Below are 20,462 nucleotides of genomic sequence, written 5' to 3' on the forward strand. Positions count from 1 at the left end.
GCAGCTTAGTTCCTTTCTTTCTATTTCCATGAACATGCAGACACCGATTCCTTTACTCTCCTGACTCCCTTGGATATACTGCCAGCATAGGCGCCAGCTTTCTGAGTTGTGGGGAGTGCTCAACCCCTGCTCCACCTCAGGCCCTGTCCCCACTCCACCCCTTTCCCCAAGCCCCATCTTCCACCCTGCCTCTTCCCGCCCCCCACCCTGGCCCTTCCCATCCCTGCTCTACCCCATTCCACCCCCTCCCCCAAGCGTACCCTGCCCTCGCTCCTCCCTCTCCCCCCCCCCAGCACCTCCTGCATGCCGCTAAACAGCTGGCAGGTGGGAGGTGCTGGGGGGAAGGGAAGGAGCTGATCGGCGGGGTTGCCAGCAGGTAACTCCAGCCCTAGAGCTACCACAGAGTCAGCGCCTATGACTGCCAGAATACCATCCTGTCCTGCCAGGGTATCATCTACAATGTGGACCTCTCTTTAGATGCTCACATCCAGGCTATGTCTAAATCTTGCTGATTCTTTCTGCATAACATCTCTAGCTGCAGCCTTTCCTATCCATCCACACAGTTAAAATGTTCATCCAGGCTCTCATCATCTCCCATCTTGAGTATTGCAACATCTTTCTCTCTGGCCTTGACAAATGGAATCTTGCCCTGCCCGTGTCCATTCAGAATGCTGCTGCAAAGTTTATGTTCCTATCCTTTCGCTTTGACCATGTCACTCCTTTGCTTCCTTCCACTGCCCCTTCCCCTTGTATTGCATGACACACAATCCACTTGTCTTCACTTTCAAAGCCCTTCAGAGCCAAACCCCACCCTACCTCTTATCTCAGTCATTACTGAGGTGTTGACTCCCACCCCTGACTGGTCCATGATGTCAGCCTCCATCACCCTCATCACAAATTTTCAGCCACAGTCAGTCTTCTCTCATGCTGGCCCTCACTCTTGAGAGGAGCTCCCCATAACAATTTGCAAAGCTAACCCATTGTCCACCTTTACAGCCCTCCTCAAGACCCTCCTTTTCTGTGATGTCTACAAAAAAACCTTGACAACAATTAGGCCACTGGTGTGCTGAGACCACTGCCTATTATGCTGAGCAATATGATCTTATCTCCTTGTACTCCCCCATCTGTCTGTATCTATTTATTGTCTCTTGTAAATTCTTTGGGTAAGGGACTGTGTTTTAGTTTTGTGTTTGTACAGCGCTGAGCACTTCTCAGAGTTTTGAGTAAAGGTCCACACTGAACCTCTCCAAACTGTTGAGTGCTTATCCAGCCTGAATCCTTTTCACTCATCACTATCTACTTCTCAATCAAATACGTCAAAATCATGTAAAGGCATTTCTTGAGTAAATGCCACCCTGAGGTGATTAGGCTGCTACTTCCTTTCCCCTAAAACACAGCAGACAAACATTCATTGTAAAATGCTTGTAGATCGGTGTGGGGATGTGTGGGTGGGTGGCCTGAGCTGTGTGGACAAAGAGATCTGTCCAATTAGTCACAAGGACATACTTCCATTCCATTCAAGAGCAACCTTGAGCAGACCTTCTATATAGCTGGTCAGCTATTGAACTCCTCTGTGATGCTGTGTGTGGGCGGGAAGACTGATATTTTAGGGACAATATCAAGGAAAAAGTTGACCTAGGGCAGTGTCAGAGTAGAGTTACATCCCTATTTCTTTACAGACATAGTAGATTTCATGGCCGTATTTTTCTCTGTCACATTGGTATAAACCATGAGTAACTTCAATGAAGTCAGTGGAATTGCTCCAGATTTATATGGGAGTAAAACTATATATTTAGATCTTTAAATTGATAAGCATATCATGCATATATACTAGTCCTCTTTTTATATGGAATAGAATATAAACCTTCATACCCATTAGTTGTTCTAGAGCTGTTTGTGAGTTCTAGGCTGTTGGTATTTTCTTCAGATAGTTTTATTAAAAAATAAAAATGGTGTGGAATGTTTTTTTGCAAAACATAGAATCATAGAACTGGAAGGGACCTCGAGAGGTCATCTAGTCCTGACCCCTGCACTCAAGGCAGGACTAAGTATTATCTAGACCAGTGGTTCTCAAACTTTTGTACTGGTGACCCCTTTCACATAGCAAGCCTCTGAGTGTGACCCCCCCCCTTATAAATTAAGAACACTTTTTTATATGTATAAAACCATTATAAATGCTGGAGGCGAACCGCGGTTTGGGTGGAGGCTGGCAGCTCGCGACCCCCCATGTAGTAACCTCGTGACCCTCTGAGGGGTCCCGACCCCCAGTTTGAGAACCTCTGATCTAGACCATCCCTGAAAGGTGTTTTTCCAACCTGTTCTTAAAAATCCGCAATGATGGAGATTCCACAACCTTCCTAGGCAGTTTATTCCAGTGCTTAACCACCCTGACAGGAAGTTTTTCTTAATGTCCAACCTAAACTGCCCTTGCTGCAATTTAAGCCCATTGCTTCTTGTCCTATCGACAGAGGTTAAGAACAACAATTTTTCTCCCTCCTCCTTGTAACAACCTTTTATGTACTTGAAAACTGTTATCATGTCACCTCTCAGTCTTCGCTTCTCCAAACTAAACAAACCCAATTTTTTCAATCTTCCCTCATATGTCATGTTTTCTAGACCTTTAATCATTTTTGTTGCTCTTCTTTGGACTTTCTCTAATTCGTCCACATCTTTCCTGAAATGTGGCGCCCAGAACTGGACACAATACTCCAGTTGAGGCCTAATCAGCGCAGAGTAGAGTGGAAGAATTACTTCTCATGTCTTGCTTACAATACTCCTGCTAACACATCCCAGAATGATGTTTGCTTTTTTTGCAACAGCATTACACTGTTGACTCATATTTAGCTTGTGATCCACTATGACCCCCAGATCCCTTTCCACAGTACTCCTTCCTAGGCAGTCATTTCCCATTTTCTATGTGTGCAACTGATTGTTCCTTCCTAAGTGGAGTACTTTGCATTTGTCCTTATTGAATTTCATCCTATTTACTTCCGACCATTTCTCCAGTTTGTCCAGATCATTTTGAATTTTGATCCTATCCTCCAAAGCACTTGCAACCCCTCCCAGCTTGGTATCATCCTCAAACTTTATAAGTGTAAAGTGTATACATGACCATTGTAAATAAGTACGAAGATGAGGGAAAGGGTAGGTCAAATTTTTGCCTACTGATTTGGGAGTGTATCCTTAATTAAAATGACCACATGCTCCCCTTCCAATTTCTTACCATCTGGATGGCTGTATAGGCAAACAATAGTGCATGATATGTACACACATATGTGTAGGGTTCACACCATTATCTTCATTGATGGCTTTCTAAATTAAATTAAAAAGCTCTTGAGAAACCATGAATTCTGTGTCCTCCTTTTCTTATTATTGGCTTAGCTGTATTTTTTGCCTGTAATAACGAAGCCATGAAAAAAGACAGCAATCCCCCTGCTCATGTGATATAATTCCACACTCTGACTGTGAATACTGGCAGCTCAGCAGAATGTGCCATCTGCAAGCTATAAGCTGTTTCTTTGCATGAGTAGATTTAGGATAAAAAAAATGGTCTGACCTGGAAGCCAAACATTAGTTGGCATCTTTAATGCAATCCCTACAAGAACAGCCACCAATTGTGCTGAATTAGGGCCCTTCCTAAAATATATGGCTTGCCCTCTCTCTATCATGTTTTGCAGAGTGCGTGTGCATACACACACACACACACACACACACACACACACACACACACACACACACACACACATGCATTCTGCATGGAAGGCTATCTCAGAGATGTACTGGAGAATATTGAATATCAGATTTCAGGGTTAATCCCAGAGGGCTAGTTTTTGTTTTTAACTGGGTGGGTGTTAGTCCTGAAATGCTTGTAAATGTCAACAATTCATGCATATTACAGTATGTGCACATGCAGTACTAAATCTATCTCATTTTACTCAAGCAAGTAAGCTCATTGAAGTCCATGGGACTACTGAAGTGAATATGACAAGTAGGATTTGCCCAACAGTCATCCTTTTCTCCAGGAAATTATGTCCCAAAGAGCTAAAGTCCCACATCAAAATTGGAAAAGTTTTGCATGTTGCCAACTTTTCCTTTTCTTCCCTTGCTATCTCCCTACCTTCTTGGGCTTGATCAGTTGGCTTTGATATTCTAGTTATCTGAATTAATGCTTCCTTCTACTATTGAAGTCATTCAGAGCAGGATCCAGAGAAATAATGCTGACTCCTGAGCCCTTGCTGAACAAATGGGAGTCGCAGATACTCAAGATGTATTGGGATTTGGCTCTCAATTATAAAACATTTGAATATCTTTTTAGACAGTTTGCAAAGTGCCATATGTACTCACAGTGCTCTATAAATGAATAAATAATAATAACTGACTGTCAGACAAAACCAAAACTGAACTAGGAGAAAAAAGAGTAGCCCAGTTTCTTTCACCATGGTGGACAGTGTCTGTAAATACATACTGGAGGAAACTAAAAGAATGTTTTTTTTTAAAGACACATGTTGTGTTTGTTTGGGTTTTTGTGTGTGTGTGTGAAGTAGAATTTGATCACCCTCACCCACATTAAATAGCTATCTGCCAGGTTATGCACCAGGCCCTAGATTTTCGTCTCTGCCTTAAACAAAAGCCACTTTGAATTCATTTAAATTTGTTCTCCCATTAATTTCAATGGCAGCAAAACCAGATTTAAAAAAAAAAAACACAGAAGTTTTACGGCATTATAAACATAAAGGCTTATTGAACATAAAATACTTCCAGTATATAAGTATGTACATTCTCATGAATTATTTATAAGATGCAGGATTATGCAGAGCTCCAAAAGTAAAATCCCCATTTTTCCATGACCAAACACCAGCATATGGGTAGAATTTATTTGAGTATGAAACTTAATGAAGGCACATATCAAAATCAGAAACAGCAACAGAAATTCTCCTTGGGTGGACTGTTTAAGGTCTGTATACATGCAGTTGCTCGAGTGTGAAGTTTAGGCAATAATTGATTCATAACCATTCCAGAGTCTGTGCAGCAACTGGCTCAAGGCAAAAGTCTGGGGAAAGCCAGGAACAAAGGAAATGTTTAACCAGCACTGGCAAGCTAAGGAATGCTACAATGGATTCTGAGGAACGTGAGGTGAGCCAAAATATTTACACTTGGGTGCCTCTAGATAGACAGCTCATTCCACAGTTAGGCAGCTAAATAAGGGGTGTGATTTCTCATGGGTGCTTTAGTGGTAGCAGTGGTCCTCAGCTCCTAACAATCAGGCCACTTTAAATACGGATTCAGCTGCCTAACAATACATATTCAAGTTTGTGAACATTTTGGCCCTGGAGTATAAGGTCCACAAAATAATATATAATCGTGGTGAAGTAGGATGATTGTGAATCTCTATAATAGAAAAAAGTTAGCATTTTGAATGGTATTAGTGAATTGGGTGGCTGAGTATGCATTAATATACCCTACTTCTTAGTCTGTATCCTCCAAAGCAGTGATTCTGAAAAAAACTTTGGGGTCATGGTAGATAACCCTTTGAACATGAGCTCCCACTGTGACTTTTATAGCTAAGAGGGCAAATGCATTCCTTGGATGCATAAGTCAAGGAATATCAAGTGGGAGTAGCAAGATGCTGCCAGTGAAACCATTACTGGAATACTGTGTCCAGTTCTGGGGTCCACGATTTAAAAAGGATGTTGAAAAATTGGAACAGATCAGAAAGGAATCACTGGAATGATTTTCTGCTCATTAGTGAGAGACTAAAGAAACTCAATCTGTTTAAGAAGTAAAAAGTTGACTTGATCATAGTCTACAAGTACCTACACGGGGAAGAGATTCCTGATAGTAAACAGCTCTTAAGTTTAGCGGAAAAAGGCATCGTGAGAGCAAGTGGTTGGAAGCTAAAGCTAGATATATTCAGGCTAGAAATAAACCACCACTGTCAAAGGTGAGGGCAGTTAACCACTGGAATTACATACTTAGAGGGGTGGTGGATTCCTCCATCCCTTGCAGTCTTTAAATCAAGACTGAGTGCCTTTCTAAAAGATATAACTTAGAGAATTTTTTCACTTCAAGGTCCCAGAAACAAAGACAAGGTTTTCATCTCGAGACCAAAAGACCAAAAACATCAAGACACTCACACAGAAGCTGTGGGCTTAATGCAAAAATTATTGGGTAAGGTTCTTTGGCCTGTGTTATGCAGGAGATCAGCCTAGATGATCACAATGGTCCCCTCTGACCTTAAAATCTAAGCATCTAGGAATATTTCTTATTATATTGGAGCTTTCCTTCCTATTAAAGACCAACTTTCTTCTAAAAGTTTTTGGTCTTTCCCAACAAACAATACTTTCTGTTTGGAGGTGTTGAGGTCTGTTGTGGGAGAAGATGTCACTTCTCTCATCTTCTGATTCCTTCCAGAAATATGAAGCTTTCTTTTTTTGAGATGTTTCATGTGAGAAAGTCCCAACAGACTCCAAAATCCAAACAGGAGCAGGCAGGGACTTTCCAGAACTCTGGAACTCTATGAAATACATACGGTTTAGGGCAAAAGATACACTGATGATTCAGCTGAAGGATTTAGGCTAAAAGGACATGGGTGAAGATAAGAAAATGACAACCTTCTAAAACAGAGTGTTTTTCTTTTTCTCATTAAAGGCCTGATCTTTTGATGGAGGGTTGAGCACACTTAGCACCTTCCAGGAGGCGCTCAGTACATCAAAAGATCAGGGCTAAAGAAGCCTGGGAATCTTTTAAGCGGTGAGTAAATGGCTCATAAACATTCCCACATGTAGTAACCTCTGCCTTATTTTCTATGTATTTCCTTCCCTTTCTCCCCCCTCTATGTTTTATAATGATTTCAAGTACTTCCTTTTAAAGCTCTGTGTGGTACTGACAGTTTATAGAATAGGGACTCTGCTCTTCCCATACTGGTACTTATGCACCATATATCTTTGTATTTCATGTAGTTTAAATGACAAAGTGGTGGACTGTGTCTCATTATAATACAATGGTCTTTATTCTGTTTGCCCTTCTAGAATTTGGTGAATGTGTTTAGAAAACTTGCCCAATACATGATGCAGGGAGTGTTGATTGAAATGTTACAACAGAGGCAATGGCCATATTCAAAGGATAATTCCAGCCCCAAAACGAATTTAGGGCTCTAAAGCTAAGGACCCTATCTAAGTATTATTTCTGTGTTGAGAAGTGCCTTACTTTTTCTACTACATAGTGATTTTGGGATGCAGATGTTTAATGACCATGCTGGTACTTTTATAGTGCCTCTCATCTGAATAATTTAAAAATACTAAGGACATCATTTTCAAACATGGAGGCCTGAATTCAGGCACCTCAATCTGTGTTCGGTCACATATGTCGTGTCCTCATGCCAGAAGACCTGAACACCCACAACCCCTATTGCCTATCTGCAGCCCTTCAACCCCCAAGTTTGAAGTTAGACATCTTAGGTTTTAGCCACATAATTAGTATCCTGGAGTAAAATTTTCAAATGTACCTATGTGACTTAAGAGCCTAAATCCCATTTTCAAAAGTGATTCAAGCACTAAGTAGCCCAAGTATCATTAAAGTCAATGGGACTTTGGTGTCTAAGCCCTAACTCACTTTTGAAAATGGGATGTAGGCTACTAACTCAATTAGGAACTCTTGAAAATATTACTCCTGATTTCCTGAGGTGCTTGAGTGCCTGCATCTCTTATTGATTCAATCGGAGTTTGGTTGCTTAGTCCCTTTCAAAATCTTGGGTCCTATTTAGGTTCTTAAAAATGGATTTAGGTGCTTCGCTTGATCATCTCTGTTTGAAAGATTTAGGCCAAAATTAAGGCCGCACCCGCATCATTACTAAACTGGAAGGGAAAGTGAACAGATGGACATCTGGGATACTGTATTAGTATGTATATGTGAAAGTAACAAATGAAAAGAAATATACAGTTACTCCACTAAGCAACTGTCTCAAAGTAAAAGTCCAGGAAAGGCCTGTCACATAGAAAATATTTAATTCCCCGTGGCAAGCGAAGGGCCCTGTTTTGGCACCCTTATTCCTGCTCTGTAGGGCCTTACTTAATGAAAAGTTCCTCTGAAGTTGATGGGACTACTCAACAAGTAAGATAATATTCAATGTGGTAAGGGTGACAGAATCTGTCCTAAGGAAGTAGCGCAAAGGGCTTTGAGGAACCTGATATGAAGCATGGCAACCAAAAGAGAAGGTGTTCATGCATCAGTTGGCTGTGAATCTGTATGAGAAATGGAAAAAGTTAAATGTTCTGAAGGATGAAAGGTGTGAACTGAATGGCTGAACACGTGTATCTATGTACTGTTAATAATAATAAATAATACTGCACTTATCAATCTGACATCCCCTGCAACACGTAAATGCCTGACAACCAAAATCAAAGAGGAGATTATGAACAATCTTTTAAAAAGCTGAACTTACCTCAAGCAGAATTTTGACCCGGAAAAGGTGTCAGAGGCTCCATGAAGTTCACTAGGGATTTCATTATTGTTATTGATTTTACATGGAAGGCAATCAGATACCACAGTGATAGGAGGCAGCATAAAATCCTAAAATAACTAGCTAAATATTTGTTTCAGTTTGTGACAATTGGACACATTTCAAACCCTTCTCTTCACTTTACCTACTCTAATAGTCTAAAAAAACCCAAATGATTGTTTTCAAATGTGCACTTATGCCCTAAAATGGTGATGATAATACTTTCCCGCATCACAAGGATGTTGTGATGGTTAATTTGTTAACATTTGTACAGCTCTTTTAAAAAATATTGTTCTAATCTTCAACAAATCTACAGGACAATTAAAGGAGAAGTCTGAGTTTCCAACTATAAGCCTGTGGTTCAGTTATCTTCAGAAAAACAGCATTGTTACTGCACTAAGTCCTGAGGTAAAAGAGAGATGCATCTGAGTCAGTCATCTCTAGCATGGATTGGATTCTTCAAATGATTGGTTAGTAGTTTTGAGTATTTTTCCCATTCTCAGGAGTGCGATAGACATGAAGCCATAGTTACTTTCAGAGAGCAGTGAAAGAATAGAACCCTACCAAGAATAGAGAGATCCCTCCCAAGGGGCTCTATTGGAAGGCCCCTTTTAAGTAAAAATAATAAAGTAGTAACAAATAATAAAAGAAAAAGATGTGGAGATTGTATGATGAGCAAAAGTAGGTGAAATGACAAAAGAAGAAGTAGCATTTAAAATTGAGTTACGGAGATGTGGAGCATGATTTTTAAAGGAATATCAACTTGTTCATTTTGTGCCCCCAAAGTCATGGGCATAGGTAATCACAAGTGCAGAGGAGGTAATGTACCAGTAGATGTCTGTCTACCGTATCTACTGTCTTTTCATTTTCACCCACTTATTTGTTTGCACAAGAAGGGAAAGCACATTTTAAAAATAATGCCTTTGGTGAGTAGTACAGGTAAGAAAATTAGACATGTCCCAGCCACATCTTCAAAATCTTAGTGTGTTTTTCTGCATGTGCGGTAGAAATAGTGAGACAGACAGACACTGAGTCAGACAGAGCATAAAATTCCAACACAATTAAGAAGAACAGGAGTGGCACAGCACAGAAGAAAGCAAAACGAACGGAGTGTATAGAAATGGGGCAATATCAGGTTATCATGTAGTAGTTAAGCCAGCTGCAGCTGCTGCCAACAAAACCAAACCTAGCTTGCTCCTTGGCTGGAAACTTAAATATCAACACCCTTTAATTATGCATAAAAAGATATACAAAGCAAGCAGCTTTTAAAGTACTGTTATTAATTGCACCAAATGTTAGTGAAAGATTAAATTATTCATAGTTATAGTTCTCAGGGGGTTTTTGATTAAGGAAAATAAAGAGAATTTGATGTGAATATCTCATTTCATATAGCCTTCACAGTTGCCTAATCCAAGAAACATGGATATATTTTATGTGCCAGATCTGTGGAAAATGCATGTAACTGCTAGTTTCTTAGCAACCTTCTGGGATATGCCTGCATCTATTGCCATAAACACTGCATATCAAAAATCATCTCCAGTGGGTTTCCAGGGATCAGTGGATTTTGCTATACTAATATAATACCTTTCATGTGCAAAGCTACAGTAAATCACTTCATTTACTTAGAGGGTCAATACTTTGTTTGTGTGTGTGTCAGCAGGAAAAAAATATGTAAACACATTCCACTGAGATCTTTCTATACAAATTAAAAGGCCATAAGACATTGGTATTGGTCATATATATATATTTTAACACCTGGAGAAAATAATGTTCAGTCATAAGCACAGGGCACCCTGTGTCTGACCTATTCTTTCAGACATTTTTTTTAATGTGCCAAAAATGGTAATTAAAATTAGCACAGATTTCATGAAAGGAAGATTCTAAAACAGCCCTGTTACATCATAGCAATCACATGAAGCTTTATCTTCTCTCAGAAAGGAAGATGTCCTCTTTTTAACGGTCACTACTGTATGTTTGCCTTGGTTCATTGTTGTGATTTAATGTATAGATTATTTGAATCATATCAAACAGAGAAGCCGCTTATTGTATTACCTACAGTAATAGACAATGGATGAGAATCTTCACTTCTGAGTAGCCTTTACTGAGCTAAGTAGTCCCACTGAAATTAACTGGGGAATAAGGGCTGCTTGTTTGCGTAAAGGTCTCCAGAATTTGGATTATGATTAAAATTATCAATAGAACTGTTGCTCTCAGAAATGGCATCAGTGGATACGTACTGTAATGTGTAACAACCCCACTATATGGCTAGCTGGAAGGGTGCCAATGGAATCTAGTGAAAGTCAACTCAACACCAGTGTCATATCCAGTGCAACTAACTAAGTGGACTTTGAATCTATGAAAACTAAGCATCCCCACTTGACGTCCAAGGGCTGTAGATCAAATTTGATGTTTAACTGGGTCCTGTATTTATGCCTGATCAATTGTGTCCCTATTCTGAGTGTACGTCTATATTGCTTTCTGATATATACTGTACAATTATAGAGCTAGTTCCTTATTTGGTATGGATTGCAGTCAGTGGATCGATGCCAGTTTACACCAGCTGAGGATCTGGCCCATCAATGATAATAAACAGAGGGTGAAATCCTGGTCCTATTGAAGTCAGTGAAGTTTTACCATTGACTTCAATGGAATCAGGACTTCACACAAAATGTTTTTAAAAAAGGGCAGGGAGAAATATGTCTTTATGTCCTATCCTATGTTACAAGCTAATGACAGGTGAGTCACTCAGACTACCTACCTGAACTGGCACAGAAAGAATTTATCACAAAAGAACATGGAAAGTCATTGTAACAAGGCATGTTTATTTACAGTAATTTGGCAGATAAGAAAGAAAGGAAGCTTTTATCAATCTAAGGAAGACAGTTCGGTCAATTATCCCCTTCTTGTATAAAAGACATCTTCCTATTTGAAAATCTCTGCCCCCAGGTTCTATGAATGATACTCAAGCAACAAGCAGAAGGAAAGGCAAACAAGGATTTTAGAAAAGGGTCAAAGATAGAAGGAAAAGGGGTTGAACTTAGTCAGATGATACAATGAATACAGTCTATAAGTATATACATGGGGAACAAATATTTAATAAATGAGCTCTTCAATCTAGAAAGGTTAAACACAATCCAATAGCTGGAAGTTGAAGCTAGACAAATTCAGAATGGAAATAGTGAGTAAATTTTTAATGTGCGAGTAATTAGCGATTGGAACAATTTACCAAGTGTAGTGGTGGATTTTCCATCACTGACAATTTTTAAATCAAGATTGGATATTTTTCTAAAAGATCTGCTCTGGGAATTATTTTGGGGAAGTTCTATGGCCTGTGTTATACAGTAGGTCAGACTAGATGATCACAATGTTCTCTTTTAGCCTCGGAATCAATGAATCTATGAGTTGTCCTTTAACACATTTGGATAATCAGAATTTAATTATATTCTTGCCCTACTCTCTTGCAAAGCAACTAGCATGACTAAAATCTGGTAAATTAGATCATCAATGACTTACCTTTTATTTTTGTACCTGAACCTACCATCTTATTATAACATTAACTATTAAACAGATTTTTTATTCAGAGAATATACTGATGTAAGATCAATTGTGAATAAATGTAAAACTAAATAACTTTAGAAATCTATATGAAATACATCAGATGGTTTTAAATGTTATTTCCCTTATCATAACAAATGGTATATAGCATAATCCAAAAGGTATTGCTAACTATAGTCAGTGTGTCATACAGTAGATTTTTAAATATTTTTTGTTACTGGTAGTGCCAATGATGTGCTAGATGCTATACACAAATAAAGAAAAGCATCGTTGCAGCTCCAAAGGGCTAATCTCACCAAAAGCAACAAAGCTGCAAATACTGTAAAGCGCTAAGTCCAGTGGTGAGCTGGAGCCGGTTCGCACCGGTTCGCACCGGTTCGCAAGAACCGGTTGTTAAATTTAGAAGCCGGTGTAGAACCGGTTGTAAAGGGGCCGGCGGGTGGGCAAACTCCGGTCCGCGGGCCACATCCGGCCTGCGGGACCGTCCTGTCCAGCCATCTGAGCTCCCAGCTGGGGAGGCTCCCCCGACCCCTCTCCCACCTTCCCCAGCCCCCTCCCCCGCTTCCCCCCCCTCGCAGAGCCCCAGCATGCCGCGCTCCTGGCGCTTTGAGCAGCGTGGTATGGGGCTAGGGCTGCGAGTTCCAGCGGCCGCGCAGCACAACAGCATGGTAAGGGGGCCGGCCTGGGACTGGGAGGAGGGGTTGGATAAGGGGCAGGGAGCAGTTGGAGGGGGCGGAGATTCCGGGTGGGGTGGTCAGGGGACGGGGAACTTGGGGGGATGGTTGGGTAGGCATGGGAGTTCCGGTGGTCTGTCAGGGTGGTGGTAGATGGGGTCAGGGCAGTCAGGGGACAGGGAGCGGGGCGAGTGGGTAGGAGGTGGGGTCCTGGGGGGCAGTTAGGGTGGGGGGGTCTCGGGAGGGGGTGATCAGGGGACAAGGAGTGGGGGGGGTTGATGGGTTGTGGGTTCTGAGGGGGGCAGTCAGGGGCAGGAAGTGGGTTGGGATCGGATGGGGGGAGACAGGCATGTGGGGCTTGTACTCACCGCACTGTTCCCTACCGGGTCTTCGGCGGCACTTCGGTGGTGGGGGGTGGTCTTCACTCACTCCGGGTGAGGGATCCGCAACCAAAATGCTGCCGAAAATCTGGAGGGAGTGAAGGCCCACCCCGCCGGTGAAGTGCCGCCAAGGACCCGGTAGGGAACTGGTTATTAGGATTTTGGGAGCTCATCACTGGCTAAGTCCAAGCATCAAAGAATATATTTGAGCTATTCTACAGTTTGTTGGTGTTTGGATCCATGATTTGGGTTCAACTCATAATAGTGGTAGGGGCCAGACACAAAGTTTGCATCTGGATCTCAGTCCAAACATCATCAGAGTTCAGAGATTTTGGGACCATCCCTAGTATTTATTATTCAGAGTGTAATATTTTCTTGTTTATTTTGTGGCAGAGTATTCTTTTCATTTGTCAACATTTTAACAGATTCCCAATGTTTCATTTTGATTGTGTTATCAGTAGGATTTTCTGGTGCAGCTCTGTTTCCTTAGGGCTCAATTGTTCAATGTAGGCACTGTACATAGTAAGGTTTGTTACAGAGTCAACCATTCCAGCCATTCAGGAAGTACAGCTTACTTTACTGCTCTTACTCTGTAGGTCCTGCATTGTGGGTTGGTATGGAGCAGGATGAGGCTACACCACTTCCCCTCCCTGAACACTTTGTGGTACTGTGCACCTTCAAGGACTAGAAAAGGAGTAGCTAAGGGGGACTGCAACTAATTCTTACTAGGTCATGTAGTAATAACAACATTAATACTTAGCTCTTTCATCTTTAGATCTCAAAGCACTTTCACTGTGGTGGTAGTGTTTTTTTAAGGTTGGATGGATTGTAAATTCCCTCTAGTGCTCAGTTCTTTCTCCTACAGCTAATATTGTAACTATATTGACATACCCATTATACAGCTGTGGAAACCAAGGTATAGGAAAGTGAAGTGGCTCATCCATGATTGGCTAGTAGCAGAGCCACAAATTAAACCCAGGCCTCCTGAGTCCTAGTCCAGCGCCCTATCCACTCAACAACACTGCCTGCCATCTAAAAGGAGTGAAGGCTCCTTGACTCTTTGTCCCTACCCTCATGGTACACCCGAGTAAGGGACAAGCACAGTTTGCCAAAATAAAAAAAATTAAGGATACTCTCCCAACAGGAACCAGGAAAAAAAAAAAGAACCTGTGTAAAATGCACATTGGGATTTTAGCCACTTCCCTCTCTTCCCTGCTGCTACAGAAAAGGTGGAATGTACTGAGTTTGTACTGTGTCTAGCATATGGCATCCTGGTCCATGACTAAAGCTCCTAGGTCAGGGGCGGGCAAACTTTTTGGCCTGAGGGCTGCATTGGGTTTCGTAAATTGTTTGGAGGGCCGCTTAGGGGAGGGGGTTGTGGCCCGGCCCCCACCTCCCATCTGCCCCCCCCCCCCGAACTCCTGCCCCCTCCCGGGACTCCTACCCCATCCAACCCCCCCATTCCCTGACAGCCCCCCCGGGACCTCTGCTCCATCCACACACACACCTGCTCCCTATCCCCTGACTGCCTACAGACCCTCGCCACCCCATCCAACCCCTCCTCTCATTCCTGACGGTCCCCCCGGGACTCCTGTCCCATGCAACCACCCCTTATCCCTGTCCCCTATCCACACCCCCGCCCCCTGACGACCACCCCGAACTACCCTGCCCTCTACCTACCCTCCGCTGCTCCCTGCTCCCTTACCGTGCTGCCTGGCGCACCGGTGGCTGGCAGCGCTACAGCCGCGCCACTCGGCTGGAGCCAGGCCACACCGCCGCCGCCACCACACAGCTCAGAGCACCGGGTCAGGCCGGGCTCTGCAGCTGTGCTGCCCCAGGAGCTCACAGCCCTGCCACCCAGAGCATTGTGCCGCCGGCGGAGCGAACGAGCTGAGGCTGCAGGGCAGGGGGGATAGTGGAGGAGGGGTCGGGGGAGAGCTTCCCGGGCCAGGAGCTTGGGGGCCGGGCAGGACTGTCCTGCGGGCCGGATGTGGCCCGTGGGCTGTAGTTTGCCCACCTCTGTCCTAGGTGCTACCACAATACAAACAATAGATAATCATAATAAGTATATGTTTCCCACATTTCTTTATGTGGATTTACAGTCATTTTAAAATGTGAAGGGATCAATAGGGGACTCCTCCCAAAAGGCAAATTCATGAAAGCCAACATTATATTATTAGTGGCAGGATACCAAACATAGGAATCAGCCAGTGATCCATTCAGACAATCCCTAGCAAAAGCCTAGATACACAAATGTAATCAAAAAGATCAAGGTCTAGCCAAAAAATGTGGTATCTGATACTGACAGTCTGTGTTGTTTTGATTATAGAGCTACTCCTGACCATATTTTGGCATTTTTCACATTGTTGCAAGCAGACTGAAAAAATCCTGTTGCGGAGCTGCTATTTGCAGTCAAATCACTAGAAATCATTGCATCTGACCGTCATCTTGTGGTTTCATGGAATGACAATCCCTAGGAAGTGGGTTTCAGTTAAGTGGAGACATCCTGGCTTATTCACACAGAATTCAACCACATTGTTGCAATGCTGCACCAAGGGAATCAATATGTGATTGATTACCCAGCATTGCCCTGAATGGGTGTAATCATTTGCTTCTTAAACTACCACCGGATGCTTTGGCAAATAGAAAAAGCGTGCACTAGTGCCAAATCTGTAATTACAATACTAACAGCGATGACATGTCTGCCTGTTCTGCAAGATCCCATTTTGTTGCTTCTGTTGTTGGCTACAAACCATTCAGTACGTTAGATAATAGAAGCCTCATTCCTGCATCTCTCTCAGCAGGATAAGCTCTAACCTAGGCTTTGAGCAGGTTTTAATGAGAGAATCTTATAGTAAAGAAACAAAGGGGAAAAAATACACACGGAACATACACTCACTTTGTGAACATTGCAGAAAAAGAATGATATGCACATGCTAAATGAGGCTAATATAAACCCAGTGGGCTCAGAGTGGCTGGACCTCTGCACATGCATGAAGCTCTTTGCAGGATTGAGATAAAAGTTTGTGTCTGATGAATGAAGGGTTGATGCAAACTCTTGCTCAATTAGTAATTGAAGATCACACCATATGACCCTCTAATGGTAATTGTTTCTAGATTTGCAATAAGGTATTGGATTTGACCACTCAGTGTTATTCTATCCTAGATAGGTTCTTGTATCACCGCAGTATCCGAGTACCTTCTCAAAGTACAATAGGTAGAGCTGAGTTTTTCCCATCCTGCAAAACTTTCTGAGATTTTAAAAGTTTTCCTCTTCTATTTACCTGACCTCAACCCAGGAACTTGACCCTGGGTCTCCCAAATGACTGCCCAGACTCTCCGGTGGTTAGTTTTCCTTTGGGGAGGCTTTCAGTTGAGTGCCTAGACTACTAGGTTATTAGCTACTCTGGGGTGGGTTGATCTCTCTCTCTTTCTCTCTTTGTTTTTGACCATAAATTCCAGCCTGGCCCTGAGCAATCTATCCAATGAAAGTTTAGATGGACGTGGTAAGTTCCCAAAAAAGTTTTGGCTTCAATCAATCAGCATATTCTGACAAAAAACATTGTGTGAAAAAATTGCTTACCAGCTCTAGCAATAAGTGATGTGACTAACTTTTGTCACTTGTGGTTTGTTCTCTCTTTCATCATCTCCCAAAAGAAAAAATAGTGTGTTTTGTTAGGGTATTTGCTTGTTTTGCTTTTTGTTTGTTTATTTTTAAAAATATATTAATGATCTCCATACAGGACATCCACAAACAAGGAAACATACTTTTTTTTGGTAGGAAAGATACAGTTTTATTAGTTGAGAATTAATAGAACTCATTAATTTATCAAATTTAATTCATTACACTACATTACATTCCTTGGATGGGTACTTGTTTGAGTATACATACACACACATACAAAATGAATTAGTAAAAAGCAACAGAGGGTCCTGTGGCACCTTTGAGACTAACAGAAGTCTCAAAGTCTTTTCTGTTAGTCTCAAAGGTGCCACAGGACCCTCTGTTACTTTTTACAGATTCAGACTAACACAGCTACCCCTCTGATACAAAATGAATTAGGTTAGCTAAGACATTCATTCTTACATAGGAGAAGAGGAAGTGACCTGTGGCAGCCTGTGCCATATGTGCGTCATTTAACATTACTTCTCTATTTTCTTAAGGTATTTCCTTGCCTGCTTTATTTTGTAAAAGAAACGTATTTTAAAAATGACCAAGCTATCTTTTTTGAAAGATTTTTTTCTTTTTGTGCAGCAGCAGCAGCTGCCTGCCATGTTACTTTTTTTTCTTGCCTTTGGGGTATGTGCCAAAGATTTAGTGTGGGGAGTCATCTGATTGGTATTTGAATGCTGGATGATGGAACTGGGTGTGGTTACATTCATCAACACCAGGTGAGTTATAGTAACAGATTCCAATTCACTTGGAGTAATTAATTCAATAAGAAGTCAATTATAATGGGGGGGAGGACAAAAACAATCCCCCAAATCCTCCAGCAACTGATGGCAATTGCTTAATGAAATGGAAACTAAAAACATATTTAAAAATACCACCATGGTATGTCCTAAAAGGCTTACAAAATTCTCTTTGCTTAATTTATGTGCAGTAGTGCTGCCTGCTGTTCTGGTTTTACGTTATTAACTTGCTGAACTGAGTTTTTGGACACGTTGTAACTTAGAATATTTCCAAAAGTTTTGTTATTTTTATGTGCTTAACTTACGTTGGACAAACTATTTTTTCCTTAATAAAAATAAATTATGGGTGTGAAGAACAATTTAATCTTATTAAAATGCCACCAAAATCTTATTAAATGCAGTGAAATGCAAAATGCTATTCTGCAACTCACTATAGGCTGTAAATAATAATCAGTGGTCCTATTTTCAAAAGTGACTAGTGCTTTTGAGTGCCCACCTTGAAGGGGGCCTGATTTTCTTAACCTGTGTGAACACTGAGGCATCCATAAACATAAATCACTTTTGAGAATGTGGCTCAAAGCTGGTTTTCTGTTCTACTGCATCTAGTATATGTGACCCACTGTTTCAAATATTTAAGTATATGAATTATTTCTCAGACTGGAAATTTCACTAGTAGAAAGTTGCTATGCAGTCATGTGATGTGAGACTGCTAGGCTGAGGTAGCCACACACAACACAGTATCTGTGGCTTTTACCTCACCTTCAGTACTTCAAGGTGGGTGGCAGCTTTCACTCTTAATAGCTTGCTGTTTGTTGTGTTATGTTAGTTTCTCACTATTATGCAAAAGGTCTTCCCAACTCATACCTGTTGCACTTCTGTGTGAGCTTTCACTGACATCTGTGGGAGGCGAATTTGCCTAAGGAGGCATCTTGCAGGATTGGGCCCTAACTTTAGTACTTAAATGTTACATGAATGGTGACAATAGGGCTGGGTGAATAATTAATTCTTTGGTTTGGTGACCCCAACAAAAGATGCACGTTGGTTTTTATTTGTTTCAGGATGACTTCAGTGGGGCCCGGATTTCACCCCTAGTAGCTGAGGGCTTTTGTACCTGGAGAATCCGAGAGGAAGTCAGTGCAAAATAGCTAGAGTGTGAATTTAAAGTTCAATCGCTATTTCACAATAGTTAGTCCAGGCTTTTTCCTCATCTAGACAAGCCTGAAGTAGAGATGACACAAGCAGCCACAGGTCACTTCCTCTTCTCCTATAAGAATAAATGTCTTAGCTAACGTAATCCATTGTGTGTGTGTGTACGTGCACCTTAAGTAGAGGCTTGTGCTACTGTACTACAAGATGGCAACTTCCACATTCATTTGAAGGTAAATAAATGTCAATGGTTTAGTTAGCACACTTACAGTGATGATACACTGTAGCATATGGGCATTATGATTCATGCCATCTATCAGTCTATGCACTGTCCTAACTAAGAACTGTCAAATGTGATGACATTTTATTGAAAAAATACAAGTTTAGGCTTATATGTGCATTTGGTTCTTTTTTTAAAAAAAAATTCTGGCACAGAGGTGAGTTAATGCTACATGCAGCATCTGGGTGGAGTTATAATTGTTTTGACTTCTGCACTCTCTCAATCTTGCTCTTTTCCCCAATTTGTTGGCTCCCTACAGGAAAAGGTCAGAAAATTTCCCACAGTGATCATTACACCTTTATATATTTTCCATTGCAGATCTATTTGCCAGTATTCATACTTCACTTTACTGGTCAATTTCTGAATATCTTCATGGGACAAAGTCTGACAATATTTTAATCCAAATTTGTTTCAAGTGCCTTAGTTACATCCCACAGCTTCCATTTTTTGCCTTGAGTTAGAAAGTTATCTTCATAATTATAGGCAGGGTTGGTAACACTGCTTAATATTAATGTTATTCAGTACCCAGGCAGGGCCTGCTCCAGTGATGAATCAGGGTTGTGTAGTGAATGAGGCTGTTGTCTGTAGGATCCCAGCTTCATTTGTTGCAGAAGTTGGAAGGTTTGCAGTGAATGAGGCTGGGGATTGCAGGAAGAGAAAAGATGGTCTCGTGATTAAGGCAGTGGAATGCTGCCCTGGAGATATCTGACTCTTCAACAGAGGTCCTATACTAATCAAGTCACTTAAACCCAGATTTTCAGAGGTGGTCACTAATTGTGTGTTCCTCATTTTCTGGGTCCTTGACTTGGCACTCTGGGTTCTGATTTGCAGAAATTCTGAGTACTCACAGCTGTAACTGAAATCAGTGAGAGCTGTGTTCTGTTCTGAGCACATAAAGTTCTGTATATTGCTGAGTATTCTGAAAAATCAGGTCTCGGGCATCTCAAATTGGACACCCAAAATTACTGGATACTTTTGATCTTAATCCCTCTGTTCCTTAGATAATTATTTGTAAAATGGGGATAATAATGCCCTCTCATATTATGGGGTATTATGAAAATAAATGTATTAATGTTTGTGAAGAACTCCAATGCAATTGTGATGACAACCATAGAAAAGCCCATGTGGAAATTAATAATTCTGTCTTCAGAGCAGAGTTTGAATAGTGTGCAGTATCATAATGCATATGCACAAGGGGGGCAAATTAAGGTTATACCGGCAATATGAATTCTGGCATTTCTTAACTTTTGAGTGCTTGATTTTATGAACTTAATGTTCTTTTAATGTGTGTGTGTGTGTGTGTAAGGTCCCCATTACCACACCTAAGGCCTCTTGTCTCCATTTGTTCCATCTGCAGAACTCCCATCACTGTCAATGAGAATTATAGCCATGGGCCCAGGAGAAAATATGCCTCTTGAAGATTTGCTTTAAAATAATGTAAAAAGGAATGAAATCATACTAAGATTCTGCATTTTTAGTGTGGTAAAAGCAGATTTTAGAAACACCCGCAGGAGCCC

Source organism: Chrysemys picta, chromosome 2 (genome assembly GCF_011386835.1).
Source record: "Chrysemys picta bellii isolate R12L10 chromosome 2, ASM1138683v2, whole genome shotgun sequence".
Classification (NCBI taxonomy): Eukaryota; Metazoa; Chordata; order Testudines; family Emydidae; genus Chrysemys; species Chrysemys picta.